Source organism: Bufo bufo, chromosome 2 (genome assembly GCF_905171765.1).
Source record: "Bufo bufo chromosome 2, aBufBuf1.1, whole genome shotgun sequence".
Lineage (NCBI taxonomy): Eukaryota > Metazoa > Chordata > Amphibia > Anura > Bufonidae > Bufo > Bufo bufo.
In genome coordinates, this window is record NC_053390.1 from 539,738,279 (window position 1) to 539,756,469 (window position 18,191).

An 18,191-nucleotide genomic window follows, 5' to 3' on the forward strand; every position below is an offset into this window, starting at 1 on the left:
CCCATCAGAACCAAATACCACAGTGCAGCACAGAATACCGCCCCAGCAGAGCCAAATACCACAGTGCAGCACAATATACTGCCCCAGCAGAGCCAAATACCACAGTGCAGCACAATATACTGCCCCAGCAGAGCCAAATACCACAGTGCAGCACAATAGACTGCCCCAGCAGAGCCAAATACCACAGTGCAGCACAATATACTGCCCCAGCAGAGCCAAATACCACAGTGCAGCACAATAGACTGCCCCAGCAGAGCCAAATACCACAGTGCAGCACAATATACCGCCCCAGCAGAGCCAAATACCACAGTGCAGCACAATATACTGCCCCAGCAGAGCCAAATACCACAGTGCAGCACAATATACTGCCCCAGCAGAGCCAAATACCACAGTGAAGCACAATATACTGCCCCAGCAGTACCAAATACCACAGTGCAGCACAATATACTGCCCCAGCAGTACCAAATACCACAGTGCAGCACAATATACTGCCCCAGCAGAACTAAATACCACAGTGCAGCACAATATACTGCCTCAGCAGAGCCAAATACCACAGTGCAGCACAGAATACCGCCCCAGCAGAACTAAATACCACAGTGCAGCACAATATACTGCCCCAGCAGAACTAAATACCACAGTGCAGCACAATATACTGCCCCAGCAGCACCAAATACCACAGTGCAGCACAATATACTGCCCCAGCAGAACTAAATACCACAGTGCAGCACAATATACTGCCCCAGCAGAGCCAAATACCACAGTGCAGCACAATATACTGCCCCAGCAGAGCCAAATACCACAGTGCAGCACAATATACTGCCCCAGCAGCACCAAATACCACAGTGCAGCACAATATACTGCCCCAGCAGCACCAAATACCACAGTGCAGCACAATATACTGCCCCAGCAGAGCCAAATACCACAGTGCAGCACAATATACTGCCCCAGCAGAACTAAATACCACAGTGCAGCACAATATACTGCCCCAGCAGAGCCAAATACCACAGTGCAGCACAATATACTGCCTCAGCAGAACTAAATACCACAGTGCAGCACAATATACTGCCCCAGCAGAACTAAATACCACAGGCAGCACAGAATACCGCCCCAGCAGAGCCAAATACCACAGTGCAGCACAATATACTGCCCCAGCAGCACCAAATACCACAGTGCAGCACAATATACTGCCCCAGCAGAACTAAATACCACAGGCAGCACAGAATACCGCCCCAGCAGAGCCAAATACCACAGTGCAGCACAGAATACTGCCCCAGCAGAGCCAAATACCTTAGTGCAGCACAATATACTGCCCCAGCAGAGCCAAATACCACAGTGCAGCACATAATACTGCCCCAGAAGCACCAAATACCACAGTGCAGCACAATATACTGCCCCAGAAGCACCAAATGCCACAGTGCAGCACAATATACTGCCCCAGCGGCACCAAATACCTTAGTGCAGCACAGAATACCACCCCAGCAGAGCCAAATACCTTAGTGCAGCACAATTAACTGCCCCAGTAGACCCAAATGCCACAGTGCAGCACAATATACTGCCCCAGAAGCACCAAATACCACAGTGCAGCACAATATACTGCCCCAGCAGCACCAAATACCACAGTTCAGCACAATATACTGCCCCAGCAGCACCAAATACCACAGTGCAGCACAATATACTGCCCCAGCAGAACCAAATACCATAGTGCAGCACAATATACTGCCCCAGCAGAGTCAAATACCTTAGTGCAGCACAATATACTGCCCCAGTAGACCCAAATGCCAGTGCAGCACATAATACTGCCCCAGCAGCACCAAATACCACAGCGCAGCACAATATACAGCCCCAGCAGCACCAAATACCACAGTGCAGCACAATATACTGCCCCAACAGCACCAAATACCACAGTGCAGCACAATATACTGCCCCAGCTGCACCAAATACCACAGTGCAGCACAATATACTGCCCCAGCAGCACCAAATACCACAATATACTGCCCCAGCACAACCAAACACCACAGTGCAGCACAATATACTGCCCCAGCACAACCAAACACCACAGTGCAACTCAATATACTGTCCCAGCACGACCACATACCACAGTGCACCAGAATATACTGCCCCATCAGAGCCCAATACCACAGTACACCACAATATACTGCCCCAGCACAACCAAATACCACAGTGCAGTTCAATATACTGCCCCAGTAGAACCAAATACCATAGTGCAGCTGTCATGGTCCCTCTGGTGTCAGGTGATCAGAGAGACTGGCTGAGCGTGGAGGAATCTAACAGCCTCCTTGATTTCTTTTTATTCAGTGTTTATAGGGTTAATGACCACTTCCCTTTTCTCAGCTGTTGCTCAGTGGTCATCACTTCTACCTTTTATAGTCTGACCCCACCCTTCTGACTATGCGGTAGATAGCTTCATTTGGGTTTGGCTGAGCTGGTGTGAGGTCGTCTATGGTGTACCTGTTCTTCCATCTCTACAGAAGTTAAGTGTTGCATTTGTTTGTATTTTTTATATTCCCTGTTGTTGTATCTGGGCCTGAGACAGAGACTTCCATCCGTCCATCTGGGGAGGAATGGGTTGTCTCTGGCCCTAAACTTATTCCAGGGCCTTATAGGGAAATCAGGGCCTAGGTATCCTGCATATGAATATTCCTACCTTCAAGGTCTATTCGTATTGATAGGATAGTCAGGGCCCGGATTAGGGTTGTCTAGGAGGTGACCTTTTCTCTTCGCTAGTTTCCAGGCCCAGTTACTGTTCCCCTTCCCTCCTGTATTCAGTGTGGAGTTTCTCCCCACACTGATCGTGACAGCAGCACAATATACTGCCCCAGCAGAACCAAATACCACAGTGCAACACAATATACTGCCCCAGCAGAACCAAATACTACAGTGCAGCACAATATACTGCCCCTGCACAACCAAATACCACAGTGCAGCACAATATACTACCCCAGCATAGGGTTGTTGCGGGTATCGACATTTCGATACCCAATCGATACTTTTGTCCCGTCCCGGTATCGATGCGATACCGGGATTTCCATTTTTTCGATACTGGGCTTCGCTGCTGTCAGAGCGCTCATGTTCCCTCAGCAGCACAGGGGAGAAGGAAGCAGTCTCTCCCTCCCCCTGTGCTGCTGCTGCCGCTGCCACCAATGGGGAGAGAGGGGCGGGCGCACTGCGCCACCAATGATGGGACTTTTCCTACACAGAGCGACGCCCAGCGATGTCCCGACACTTACTATTATTCCTGGGCGCCGCTCCGCTGTGCGCCTGTGCCCCATTACTGTCTCCTCTCCTGCTCCATATGCTAATTACTATCGGAGCAATGGGGAGGAGACATCAGCTTCTCTAGTGGGCGTTCCTTCGCGCTGCGCTGCGATTAGACAGCGCTACAGCCAGGGAGAAGGAACGCCCACTAGAGAAGCTGATGTCTCCTCCCCATTGCTCCGATAGTAATTAGCATATGGAGCAGGAGAGGAGACAGTAATGGGGCACTGCGGGCGAACAGAGCGGCGCCCAGGAATAATAGTAAGTGCTGGGACATCGCTGGGCGCCGCTCTGTGTAGCCTAATACTTAAAGTCTGGACCCATGTCTTTAACACATAATACAGGAGGCAGGTGCCGGCAGCAGAATCGCATAGCCGGCACCCTGCACCTGACAGGGAGCTGCGATCAGCGGCAGTTAACCCCTCAGGTGCAGCACTTGAGGGGTTAACTGCTGCTGATCTGCTGCCAGTACCCACCTCCTGTATTAAGGGGTAATTATCATTGGTGGCGCAGTGCGCCCTCCCCTCCCCCCTCATTAAAATCATTGGTGGCACAGTGCGCCCGCCCCTCTCAACCCCCCAGTATTAAAATCATTGGTGGCAGTGGCCACAGGGTCCCCTCCCCTTCTCATTGGTGGTGCAGTGGCAGCTTCTGATCGGAGTCCCAGCAGTGTAATCCTGGGGCTCCGATCGGTTACCATGGCAGCCAGGACGCTACAGAACACAGAGCAGCAGGGACAGTGTGAAGTCCTATTCACCCTGATAGAGCTCTATCAGGGTGAATAGAACAAGGGATGAAAAAAATCCCAGGTTCTGGCCCCTAAGGGGGGAAATAGTTATTAAATAAAAAGCGTAAAAAAAAAAAAAACACCTAAATATTAAGTATGAATCACCCCTTTTCCCAATTTCACATATAAAATGTATAAACAATAAATAAACATATTACATATCGCCACGTCAGAAAAGTCCAAACTATTAAAATATTAAAAAAATCTATGCAGTGAACGCCGGAACAGAAAAAATAAATAAAAACTGCGCGATTCGCCATTTTTAAAAATGCGGAATGCACGTGGCTTTTTTGGTTTATTTTTTTGCGTCGTATCGAGTATCGCAATACTTTTTTATGGTATCGAAACCGAATCAAAAATTTGGTATCGCAACAACTCTACCCCAGCACAACCAAATACCACAGTGCAGCAGAATATACTGTCCCAGCACGACCACATGCCACAGCGCACCACAATATACTTCCCCATCAGAGCCAAATACCACAGTGCAGCACAAAACACTGCCCAAGCAGAACCAAATACCACAATGCAGCATAACATATCATCCTATCGTAACCAAATTCCACAGTGTAGCACAATATTCTGCCCGTGCAGAACCAACCACGGTGTAGCACAAAATACTGCCCAGTAGTTGCCCCTCTATGGTGGCCAGCACCATACAGGAGAACACAACTCTACATACACCTCATATCCAGTGCTATCTTCTCTGATGTAGACCGTCTCTTTCCCCATCTTCTCCACTCACCCCAGACCACTATGAGGACGGCAGTACAGTTGAATTCAGGTGGGCACCAGTGGCCGCTAACTTTGTTAAGCCTTTAGGTGTTCCACAATTAATGGAAAATAGAGATGAAATTTCATAATTTCACTTTTTTTGGCAGATTTTCCATTTGAATAAAAAAAAATTCCACTAACAAAGCAAGGAACAGCCAAACAAAACTCAATATTTATTGCCCTAGTTCTGTAGTTTGCAGAAACACCCCATATGTGGTCGTAAACTGCTGTATGGGCACACGGCATTGCGCAGAAGGAAAGGAACGCCATATGGTTTTTGGAAAGTAGATTTCACTGGGTTAATTTTAAGCTGCCATGTCACATTTGAAGACCCTCTGATGCACCCCTAGAGTAGAAACTCCAAAAAAAGACCCTATTTTGGAAACTATGGGATAAGGTGGCAGTTTTGTTGGTACTATTTTAGGGTACATATGATTTTCGGTTGCTCTATATTACACTTTTTGTGAGGCAAGGTAACATAAAATAGCTTTTTTGGCACCGTTTTTATTTTTTGTTATGTACAATATTCATCTGACAGGTTAAATTATGTGCTATTTTTATAGGGCAGGTTGTTACGGATGCGACAGTACCAAATATGACAACTTTTTTTTTATTAACAGCATTTTTGAATAAAAAAAATCACGTTTCAGTGTCTCCATATTCTGAGCCCTATTTGTTTTATTTTTTGGGCGATTGTCTTAGGTAGGGTCTCATTTTTTGCGGGATGAGATGACAGTTTGATTGGTACTATTTTGGGTGGTGCGTATGACTTTTTGATCACTTGGTATTGCACTTTTTGTGATATAAGGTGACAAAAAATGGCTTTTTTGATAGTTAATTTTTTTTACGGTGAGGGGTTAGGTCATGTGATATTTTTATAGAGTAGGTCGTTACGGACGTGGCAATACCGAATATACTTTTTTTATTTATGTAAGTTTTACACAATGATATCATTTTTGAAACAAAAAAAATCATGTTTTAGTGTCTCCGATGTCTGAGAGACATAGTTTTTTGAGTTTTTGGGCCATTGTCTTAGGTAGGGTAACATTTTTGCGGAATGAGATGACTGTTTGGCACTATTTTGGGGTGCATATGGCTTTTTAATCGCTTGCTATTACACTTTTTGTGCGTAAGGTGACAAATGGCTTTTTTGACTCCGTTTTTATTTTTTACGGGGTTCACCTGAGGGGTTAGGTCATGTGATATTTTTATAGAGCAGGTCGTTACGGACGTGGCAATACCTAATATGTATACTTTTTTTTATTTGTATAAGCTTTACATAATATCCTTTTTGAAACAAAAAAAAAAAATCATGTTTTAGTGTCTCCATAGTCTGAGAGACACGGCAATACCTAATATGTCTACTAGTGTTGATTGGGTCGAACACCTACCGAGCACCCAAGCACAATGGAAGTCAATAGGAGAACCCTAGCAATAAACGAGGCACCCCCTGCTCTGAAGAGGGGAGAGTGTCTGGTTCATAGGAAAAGGTCAGAAATTGATTAAAACCCCACCATAATGGTTCAGGAACAGCATGGGGAGGATGTCTGGATGCATCTTGGACTCCCAGATCGCTGCTGGGAACCATGTTCGAGTAGTACGCCACTTTTACAGACTGACAATAATACGCACCAAACCGAAGATAAAATCGATTTTAGAGAAAAAATTGTTAGGAAACATTCTTTCCTGTATATTTACTTTATGTTTATAAAGTGCAAGTGCTGCCACAAATTACAAGGAAGAGGCACTCCGATACAACCTGTATATCACGTAAAGGAGGGCCTCTTTCATATTGTGGTACAATTGTTCAGGTAGTGGGACTCCTACACTCATAAAGCCTATGCACTAAGTGAAAGGGTTTCCAAAAATTACAAGGAACCGGCACTCCAATACACCCTTTATTACACATAAAGGAGGGCATCATACACCCTTGAAAAATTATGATTGATGGCCTGCTGGTGACCCTCAAAAACATTAGGAGCAAGGGCCTGCTGGTGACCCTCTAAAACATTACTGGCGAGGGCCTGCTGCTGAGCTGACCATCTAAAACATTAGGGGTCAGGGTCTGCTACAGAGCTGACTCTAAAACATTAGGGGCGAGTGCCCGCTGCTGATCTGAGCATCGAAAAAATTATGGGTGAGCTGACCCTGTAAAACATTATGGTTGAAGGCCTGCTGGTGAGCTGACCCGCTACATACAGTGATGGCTAACCTTGGCACTCCAGCTGTGGTAAAACTACATCTCCCAAGATGCCCCCCTTGCTTGGCTTCTCTCAGAACTCTAGGCTATAGAAATAAATGGAGCATGCTGGGAGTCGTAGTTTCACCACAGCTGGAGTGCCAAGGTTAGCCATCACTGCGAGTCTACAACATTAGGAGCGAGGGCAGACTAATAAGCATGTTGATATGATGGAAGAGGAGGCGGACGAGAAAAGGAAGATTGAACCATATACCTTTTTTTGTGGTGGAAGGGGTGCATGGGAATACAGTGTATTCAGTAAATTATAAAAAAACACATTTAAAGTGCCTTTATGTTCAGCCGCTTTCCTCTGGTGGAGTAGAGAAGTCAGGGGCAATCCAGACCTTGTTCATTTTTATAAGAGTCAACCTGTCAGAATTTTCAGTTGAGAGGCGGATGCGCTTATCAGTTATTATGCCCCCAGCAGCACTAAATACCCGCTCTGACAAAACGCTGGCAGCAGGAAAGGCCAGCACCTCCAAGGCGTAGAGCGCCAGTTCGTGCCACGACCTCCACGTGCGGCACCTGAGGGGTTAATAGCGGCGGATCGCAGCGCGCAGTCATAGAGGCCGGGTATGGGATAGGTCCGGCACCCACAGTGCAGACTGCGTTTGTATTAAGCATAAACGATATTCATTGGTGGTGCAGTGCACCGCACCCCCCAACACAAAGTATTATAAATCGGAATCATTGGTGGCGCCCCCAACCCCCCCCAAGTATTATAATCATTGGTGGTGCAGTGTGCCCCCAACCCCCCCTTCCCCAAGTATTATCATTGGTGGTGCAGTGCGCCCCCAACCCCCCATCCCCCAAGTATTATCATTGGTGTTGCAGTGGCAGTTCTGATCGGAGCCCCAGCAGTGTAAGCCTGAGGCTCCGATTGGTTACCATGGCAGCCAGGACGCTATTGAAGCCCAGTCTGCCATAGTCGGCTCCCTGCTGCTGTGTGCACGAAGCACAGGGCAGCAGGGACAGTGTGAAGTCCTATTCACCCTGATAGAGATCTATCAGGGTGAATAGGACAAGGGATGAAAGATCCCAGGTTCTAGCCCCTAAGGGGGTAAATAGGTATTAAATAAAAAGTTTAAAAAAAACAACAACAAAAAACACCAAAATATTAAGTTTAACCCCTTCCCGACACATGACGTACTAGTACGTCATGAAAGTCGGTGACTTACTGCATCGTGACTTAATAGTACGTACTGGATAACTCCGGTCATCGCGGCGAATCGCGCGGTGACCGGAGTAAGCTGACTGCACTAATCAGCCATCTTAGCTGAAGGTGAGGAGTAGTTTTTCCGCCCCCCTGCAGCCCCGATCGCTGCGATTGGCTGGCTAGTGAAGACCAGCCCATCGCAGTCCCGGCAATAAATGGAGCTGCAGGGGGGCTCAGCTAGAGGTGGGAGAGGGCTGACATCAGCCCATGTCTCCTCCTAGGGTCAGGGAGGGGACACCAGACACAGGTGTCCCTTCCCAGCGCTGCGATTGCCTATGCCTATGGCAGCGCTATACAAGTATCATCCAATCTGTGGTGCTGCTGGTGGCTGGGACGGATTTGATTGGGGCTGATTACTGATGTCCCCTCCCAGCTCTGCGATTGGCTGGAACAACGCTCCAGCCAATGTCAGCGCTATGCAGCAGAAAGAACCGTTGGTGCCTCTCTGCAGGCAGCCATTCTAGCTTGGTGACTGCTTGCAGAGAGGACCTGTGCCCTTCTGTGCTGCTCGTTGTTGGCTGGGATTTGTGGTACTACCACATAAATCACTGCTTTTCACTCAGTGCTTTGAAGAAGAAAGAACAACATCTGGAACAGCTGTAGTGATTTTTGGCTCATCTGCAGCTGTTTCAGATCCCCATTCCCTGTCGTCCTCCCCCTTCACCCCCCTCTCCGTCCTATTTTAGGATTTCTTTTGGCATTTTTTGGCTTTTTTTTTGGCTCTGCACCACTTTTTCAGTGTGCGAACTGTGACTGTCACTTTTAGTTAGTAGTATTTTTGAATTTTGAACCCGCACACGTGCCGTCTGCGTGCGTGGGTCCTGCACCTGCACCTACTGAGCGCCGGTCAGTACTGTCAATTACTGACTGCGTCTGCTCAGGTTTAGTGCCTTTTTTTTTTTTATGGAGCCTTTTTTTTCTAAATGTTTTTCTAATTCATTCACTTATCTTTTTCTCTTTTCTTTCTTTATCATAAATTTAATTTTAATTAATTCATTACAAGTCTCCTCACGTGTAAAATCACTACTTACACCCCCCTGACACTTTTCACTTTACATACACCAATAAAAATAAAAATGTCCAGTTCAACCCAGAGAATGTACTCTGCTGAAGAGGCATACGCCATCCTTGCCTCTGAAACGGAGTCTGCAAGTGAGGGAGAAGAGGATTCCACATTCCTCTACTCCTCAACTCCATCATCATCGTCATCCGGTGATGAGGGACCCTCAAGGAGACTCCCCAGGAGAGATTAAGTAGCCCCCCCCCAGTGATCCTATATGGTCCACACCGCCTGAGGATTATGAGCCCCAAATTCCAGAGTTTGTGGGAAACTCTGGAATCCAGACTAACTGCACGGGCTTCTGTCGCGAGGGAGTCAAGAGCCACGCCTGACTCCGTTATACCTGGGGTCAGGAAGTCGCAGCGGGTGGCTGCGCGCTCGATGTACAAAGACAGTGCTGTTTCGTAATGGTAGCTTTCTGGGTTTGCCTTGCAACCCTTTTGGCTCACTCAGGGATCCGTAGCTTCTCCTCCTCAGCTGTTTCTTGTCCAGCAATCCCAACCTCCTTATATTCCCATCTCCCACTTCTCTGGTTGCCAGATATAGAGCTTCCTGCCTGGACTTCTATACTGACCCACTGGAGCTGTGTAGTTGTGTTCCCTGGTTGTTGTTCCAGAACATTACCCTCCGGATCCCTGTTGGGCCCTGGTGGTCTGTTGTTGTCGCCCACCTGGGATTATATGTTTGTCTGTATTGTCTGTCCTCGCCTTGGTGTTTTCCTCTTAGTGTCAGTGGTGCGGACTAGTGATCCCACCGTGATCACTACTCAGGGCTCATCCTAGGGAAAGCCAGGGTTTAGGCACGTGATCGGCGTACGGGTGAGGAACCAGTCTAGGGATGTCAGGGCAGTCAGGTGCCAGTCGCAAGGTGAGTCAGGGGTCACCACCTTTCCCTCTCCCTTGGACAGGGCCTTCCCATTTCCCTCCCTTTGCGTGATGCCGGTCATTACAGCTTCACAGAAATAGATTTTTTCCAAATCTATTTCTCTGATGAATTTATTAATTTGATCGTGACCCAGACATATTTGTACGCCCGGCAGTTTATTTCTCAAAACCCAACATCCTCATATGCTAGACCCCTAGGTTGGACCCCTGTAAATGCAGCAGACATTATGAAGTTTTAGGGGCTGTTGCTGCATATGGGCCTTGTAAAAAAAAAACTGAAATGAGACAATATTGGAGTTCAGATGTCTTGTACAACACTCCAATTTACAATATGACCATGTCCCGCTCAAGATTTTAATCCATTTTGAAATTCCTACATTACAATGATAATGCACAGTGCCCCCCCCCCCCCCCCCCCCCCCAGATATGACCCAAATTTTGACCGTCTATTCAAAATAAGACCTCTTCTGGAGCACCTCAACTCAAAATTTACATAAGTGTTCACCCTAGCAAAAGAAATTAGCATAGACGAGTCCCTTGTACATTTTAAAGGAAGGGTTAAATTTCGCCAGTACCTGCCCAGAAAGCGGGCACGGTACGGAATAAAAATGTACAAGCTGTGTGAGAGTACCTCTGGGTACACCTACAGGTTCCGGGTTTATGAGGGGAAAGATTCCCGGATACAACCCCCTGAATGCCCCCCCGTCCTAGGAGTTACTGGCAAGATTGTGTGGGACTTACTGCACCCACTGCTGGATAATGGTTATCACCTCTATGTAGATAACTATTACTCCAGCATACCCCTATTCATGTCCCTAAAAGACCGAGGTACTGTGGCTTGCGGCACAGTGCGAAAAAATCAGAGAGGGCTCCCTAGATCCCTGGTAGGGCAACTACTCCGAAAAGGTGACAGTAAGGCTCTCCTCCATGAGAACATGCTGGCGGTTAAGTACAAGGACAAGAGGGATGTCCTTGTACTAACCACCATTCACACAAACACCAGTTCTCCTGCCCAAGTGCGAGGTACCACTACCCCTGTCAACAAGCCTGACTGCATCCTTGATTACAACAGGCACATGGGAGGGGTTGATCTGTCCGATCAAGTTCTGAAGCCCTACAGTGCCATGTAAAAGGTGTGGTACAAAAAGCTTGCCGTATACATTGTACAGATGGCAATGTACAGTCGTGGCCAAAAGTTTTGAGAATTACATAAATATTGTAAAAGTTGCTGCTTAAGTTTTTATAATAGCAATTTGCATATACTCCAGAATGTTATGAAGAGTGATCAGATGAATTGCATAGTCCTTCTTTGCCATGAAAATTAACTTAATCCCAAAAAAACCTTTCCACTGCATTTCATTGCTGTCATTAAAGAGGACCTTTCACCATAATAAAACCTCTAAACTAACTATACAGACGCGTAGAGCGGCGCCCAGGGATCCCCCTGCACTTACTGTTATACCTGGGCGTCGCTCCGTTCTCCGGGTATAGCCTCCGGTATCTTCATAGTTAGGCTCCACCCAGGGGAACCTGACGCCGTCTCATTCTTCCATGCTGTAGCGCTGGCCAATCGCAGCGCTCAGCTCATAGCCTGAGAGAAAAAAAACCTCTCAGGCTATGAGCTGAGCGCTGCGATTGGCCAGCGCTACAGCATAGGAGAAAGAGACGGCGTCAGGTTCCCCTGGGTGGAGCCTAACTATGAAGATACCGGAGGCTATAACCGGAGAACGGAGCGGCGCCCGGGGATAACAGTAAGTGCAGGGAGATCCCTGGGCGCTGCTCTACACGTCTGTATAGTTAGTTTAGAGGTTTTATTATGGTGAAAGGTCCTCTTTAAAGGACCTGCTGAGATCATTTCAGCAATCGTCTTGTTAACTCAGGTGAGAATGTTGACGAGCACAAGGCTGGAGATCATTATGTCAGGCTGATTGGGTTAAAATGGCAGACTTGACATGTTAAAAGGAGGGTGATTCTTGAAATCATTGTTCTTCCATTGTTAACCATGGTGACCTGCAAAGAAACGCGTGCAGCCATCATTGCGTTGCATAAAAATGGCTTCACAGGCAAGGATATTGTGGCTACTAAGATTGCACCTCAATCAACAATTTATAGGATCATCAAGAACTTCAAGGAAAGAGGTTCAATTCTTGTTAAGAAGGCTTCAGGGCATCCAAGAAAGTCCAGCAAGCGCCAGGATCGTCTCCTAAAGAGGATTCAGCTGCGGGATCGGAGTGCCACCAGTGCAGAGCTTGCTCAGGAATGGCAGCAGGCAGGTGTGAGCGCATCTGCACGCACAGTGAGGCGAAGACTTTTGGAAGATGGCCTGGTGTCAAGAAGGGCAGCAAAGAAGCCACTTCTCTCCAAAAAAAACACCAGGGACAGATTGATCTTCTGCAGAAAGTATGGTGAATGGACTGCTGAGGACTGGGGCAAAGTCATATTCTCTGATGAAGCCTCTTTCCGATTGTTTGGGGCATCTGGAAAAAGGCTTGTCCGGAGAAGAAAAGGTGAGCTCTACCATCAGTCCTGTGTCATGCCAACAGTAAAGCATCCTGAGACCATTCATGTGTGGGGTTGCTTCTTATCCAAGGGAGTGGGCTCACTCACAATTTTGCCCAAAAACACAGCCATGAATAAAGAATGGTACCAAAACACCCTCCAACAGCAACTTCTTCCAACAATCCAACAACAGTTTGGTGAAGAACAATGCATTTTCCAGCACGATGGAGCACCGTGCCATAAGGCAAAAGTGATAACTAAGTGGCTCGGGGACCAAAACGTTGACATTTTGGGTCCATGGCCTGGAAACTCCCCAGATCTTAATCCCATTGAGAACTTGTGGTCAATCCTCAAGAGGCGGGTGGACAAACAAAAACCCACTAATTCTGACAAACTCCAAGAAGTGATTATGAAAGAATGGGTTGCTGTCAGTCAGGAATTGGCCCAGAAGTTGATTGAGAGCATGGAGAAAATAAACAGATGGCTCACTATGAGTGATCACGCTAGGTGCTCTGGACAAAAAGAGCCACCCCTTGCTCTTGTTGAAATAAATTGGTGAGTGAAATTGGACCGGCACTCAAAACACCCAGAGAAATGTGGATCCAAACTTATTTATTTAAAGAGGACCTTTCATCAGTATAATTTTAATAAACTAATAACCCTACCTAATAGTGCGGCTTCCACTGATGTTCCCCCTTTTTTTTTTTTTTTTTAAATCGGCCACCGAATGTTGAAATAATAGCCCCGTTTGTTCTGCTGCAGCGCCTGTCACTCAAGCGCTTTTTTGTATGGGGCGTTGCTAAACTTTTTTCTTTGCTATGGGCCTTGGCTGAGAGCGCAGCCAATCAGAGCGCTCCTCTCTCAGCCAGGCAGAAGGAGCTAAAGTGCAGCGATGTCTAGGGGATTATTATGATACTTACCCTGCCGCTCGTACCGCTGCTTCCACACCCGTCGCGTCCCTCGGCCGGTCTATCTGATCTTTCGCTGATCTTTCTATCTGATCTGCCTGGCTGAGAGAGGAGCGCTCTGATTGGCTGCGCTCTCAGCCAAGGCCCATAGCAAAGAAAAAAGTTAAGCAACGCCCCATACAAAAAAGCGCTTGAGTGACAGGCGCTGCACCAGAACAAACGGGGCTATTATTTCAACATTCGGTGGCCGATTTGAAAAAAAAAAAAAAGGGGGAACATCAGTGGAAGCCGCACTATTAGGTAGGGTTATTAGTTTATTAAAATTATACTGATGAAAGGTCCTCTTTAAGTACAATAAAATAAATCGAGTGTGTGTATTGGCATCAAAAATACAATTTTATCGATAGAATATCGATTATAAAAAATCGACTACAATGAATCGATCCAATAAAATCGAATAGGTTAAAATACATACATAAAAATACAGATAAAATGCAATATCCTTAATCGATAGATACTCGATTTTTCTGGAGACCTGAGTGTTTTTCTCAGTTAAAGTCCCAGTGCAATAAACCCATTTATATGGGTGAGTCCCAGTGGAATTAATCAAAGCTGTGTCCCAGTGGAAGTAATCAAAGCTTTATATAAGGAACATGATTTTGCCTTTTCAGGCCTGCATAATTAATAAATGCACCATCTTTGACGATTAAGCGTATATTTAGTTACTCACAACCTTTGGAGCTGATCGAGAGGTTCTTTAAATGGGAATTATTTCAGGTGGCGTCCCACCATTCACATCCCAGTCCAGCAGTGTTGGTTTCCCTCTGCAGCAGCTCTCAGGATCTCGTTACAGAATATAACAGGACTTGGTCTGTCTGTAGGTTTTCGTGAGTCAAACAGAAACTTTTCCTTGTGTAGTTGGTTTCAGTACATGGCCATGTAGAAATAGCAGTCGAGTTCACGCACAGGTACTCCGCCCAGATGCGTTTCGAGATAGCTTATCTCTTCCTCAGTGGGTACCCTGTGGTCTGAGAACCTCGACTTTTAAACTCTCCACATCATCCCTTAATTGTCCACACTGGATTTCAACAGGTGTTAGGGATTGGGTGGTTACAATGCCTAGTTGTTTCAAAACGAGGGTCTCCGAATTTTCAGAAAGAATCTGATCTATTCTTTTCAATTTTCTGTACTTACAAACATTTTGCCAGAATTATCGAGTATAAAGAAGGATATATCACATGCAAAAGAAAAGCAGAGCAAGATACATTCATAAATATATATATATCTTGAGGATTATAAGCACACATTTACTGCTACAATGTCTAGCTCTTCATTACAATATTCTCTATTTTATTTACAAATCAGTCCCTACTTGATCGATGTTTCATTCATTCAAACCCAATCGATATTTTTCTTGTTCGATTTTTCCACTTATTCGATTTTTTCATTTTCTGACTCATCCGATATTTTTTTTTTTTCAACTCATAGTGTATAGGTGCGTTTTTAGTGCGTTTTTTCGGGTATATGTGCGTTTTTTATGCTATATGTGCAAAAACATTATATTTACTATTCTATATGCGGGATTTTGTCAAAAAGACTTTAAAGGGACACTGACAGGCCAAAACAGCATATATAGTTAGATATATCACATTACAGGTCTTATACAGTCTTTTAAAAGCATATAAGTATCCCCCCTGTCCACCTTATAAAGAGCGAAATATAAAGTTTTATAACCTGCTTCTCCGGTCAGCAATCTGCCCAAGGGGCGGCGTTTCATGTGAAAATGCGCCCAGCCAGCCTTCCCAACTGCCGTTTGAAGCCCCGCCCAGCTCATCAATATTCACTTCGCTGGGCGGCGGCTAGAACTCTCCCCAGTCCCGATCCTGCGCCTGCGCAATTCAATCCTCCTGCCTCGAAGACGCAGGCTGGTGTGTGTACGCAGGCGCAGAAGATTGGGCATGAACGATGCCCGGAGGATTGAATTGCGCAGGATCGGGACTGGGGAGAGTTCTAGCCGCTGCCCAGCGAAGTGAATATTGATGAGCTGGGCGGGGCTTCAAACGGCAGTTGGGAAGGCTGGCTGGGCGCATTTTCACATGAAACGCCGCCCCTTGGGCAGACTGCTGACCGGAGAAGCAGGTTATAAAACTTTATATTTCGCTCTTTATAAGGTGGACAGGGGGGATACTTATATGCTTTTAAAAGACTGTATAAGACCTGTAATGTGATATATCTAACTATATATGCTGTTTTGGCCTGTCAGTGTCCCTTTAAGTCCATTTATCCCGTTTTAAGTGAATAAAAATGTGCTCTTTGTAATTGTAAATGAAAAATTATTATTATTCTATGTGCTTAACAGTGTATCGTGTAATACTGTGATTGCCTTATCACTATTTTGTGGAAGATTGAGTATTTTCTAAAGTATGGGTCCAATTTTTAATTGAACCCAAAAATCTCTAAGTCAGAGTTCAAGCCTGCTGGGAGGAGGCTACCGAAGTCATAGATTCTCCTAGACTTAGCCCGTGACATTTTCATAATATGATTACCTCCCCTCCAGTGTACGTCCACCTTCTCCAGCGCCACATAGGAGATACCCCTGAAGTCGCTATTGTGTACAGTCTTAAAATGCTTTGATAGCGAATGGTTCTCAAAGCCCTTTTTTATGTTGTTGAGATGCTCCGAGATCCTCACCTTCAGGGGTCTCTTGGTTCTGCCAATATATTGTTTTTGGCAGGGGCATTGGATCAGGTAGACGACACTGGAGGAGTGATTTTGCCATATAGCTCACAAGCCAAACAGGTGCGTCACATCATTAACCAACATTGGCACTTCTTGTTGAGAGACAAAACTATAGGCCCTATGTTGAAACATCGATCAAGTAGGGACTGATTTGTAAATAAAATAAATAAAATAAAATAGAGAATATTGTAATGAAGAGCTAGACATTGTAGCAGTAAATGTGTGCTTATAATCCTCAATATATATATTTATGAATGTATCTTGCTCTGCTTTTCTTTTGTATGTGATATATCCTTCTTTATACTCGATAATTCTGGCAAAATGTTTGTAAGTACAGAAAATTGAAAAGAATAGATCAGATTCTTTCAGAAAATTCGGAGACCCTCGTTTTGAAACAACTAGGCATTGTAACCACCCAATCCAATCACTAACACCTGTTGAAATCCAGTGTAGACAATTAAGGGATGATGTGGAGAGTTTAAAAGTCGAGGTTCTCAGACCCACTGAGGAAGAGATAAGCTATCTCGAAACGCGTCTGGACGGAGTACCTGTGCGTGAACTCTACTGCTATTTCTACATGGCCATGTACTGAAACCAACTACACAAGGAAAAGTTTCTGTTTGACTCACGAAAACCTACAGACGGACCAAGTCCTGTTATATTCTGTGACGAGATCCTGAGAGCTGCTGCAGAGGGAAACCAAAACTGCTGGACTGGGATGTGAATGGTGGGACGCCACCTGAAATAATTCCCATTTAAAGAACCTCTCGATCAGCGCCAAAGGTTGTGAGTAACTAAATATACGCTTAATCGTGAAAGCTGGTGCATTTATTAATTATGCAGGCCTGAAAAGGCAAAATCATGTTCCTTATATAAAGTTCTGAGGACACAGCTTTGATTACTTCCACTGGGACACAGCTTTGATTAATTTCACTGGGACTCACCCATATATATCGGTTTATTGCACTGGGACTTTAACTGAGAAAAACACTCAGGTCTCCAGAAAAATCGAGTATCTATCGATTAAGGATATTGCATTTTATCTGTATTTTTATGTATGTATTTTAACCTATTCGATTTTATTGGATCGATTCATTGTAGTCGATTTTTTATAATCGATATTCTATCGATAAAATTGTATTTTTGATGCCAATACACACACTCTATTTATTTTATTGTACTTAAATAAATAAGTTTGGATCCACATTTCTCTGGGTGTTTTGAGTGCCGGTCCAATTTCACTCACCAATTGATTGAGAGCATGCCCAGTCGAATTGCAGAGGTACTGAAAAAGAAGGGCCAACACTGCAAATACTGACTCTTTGCATAAATGTCATGTAATTGTCGATAAAAGCCTTTGAAACGTATGAAGTGCATGTAATTATATTTCACTACATCACAGAAACAACTGAAACAAAGATCTAAAAGCAGTTTAGCAGCAAACTTTGTGAAAACTAATATTTTTGTCATTCTCAAAACTTTTGGCCACGACTGTACAATGCATACATTTTACATAGAACTGCAGGCCAGACAGGAACTTTCCTTCAGTTCCAAGAGGCGGGAATCAAGGCCCTAATTTTCCAAAGTCAGGAAGGGGAGGGCCCGAGTACTTCAGGAGGTCATGGTGCCCGTGTTGTGCCAGGACAACATTTCCTTGGTGAAGTCCCACAAACAGCAAAGAGGGGAAAGACCCAAAAAAGATGTCTGGTTTGTTACAAAAGGGGAATACGAAAGGACACCATTTATCAGTGCGACACCTGCTCTGATAAACCTGGCCTCTGCATGAAAGAATGCTTCCGAACCTACCAC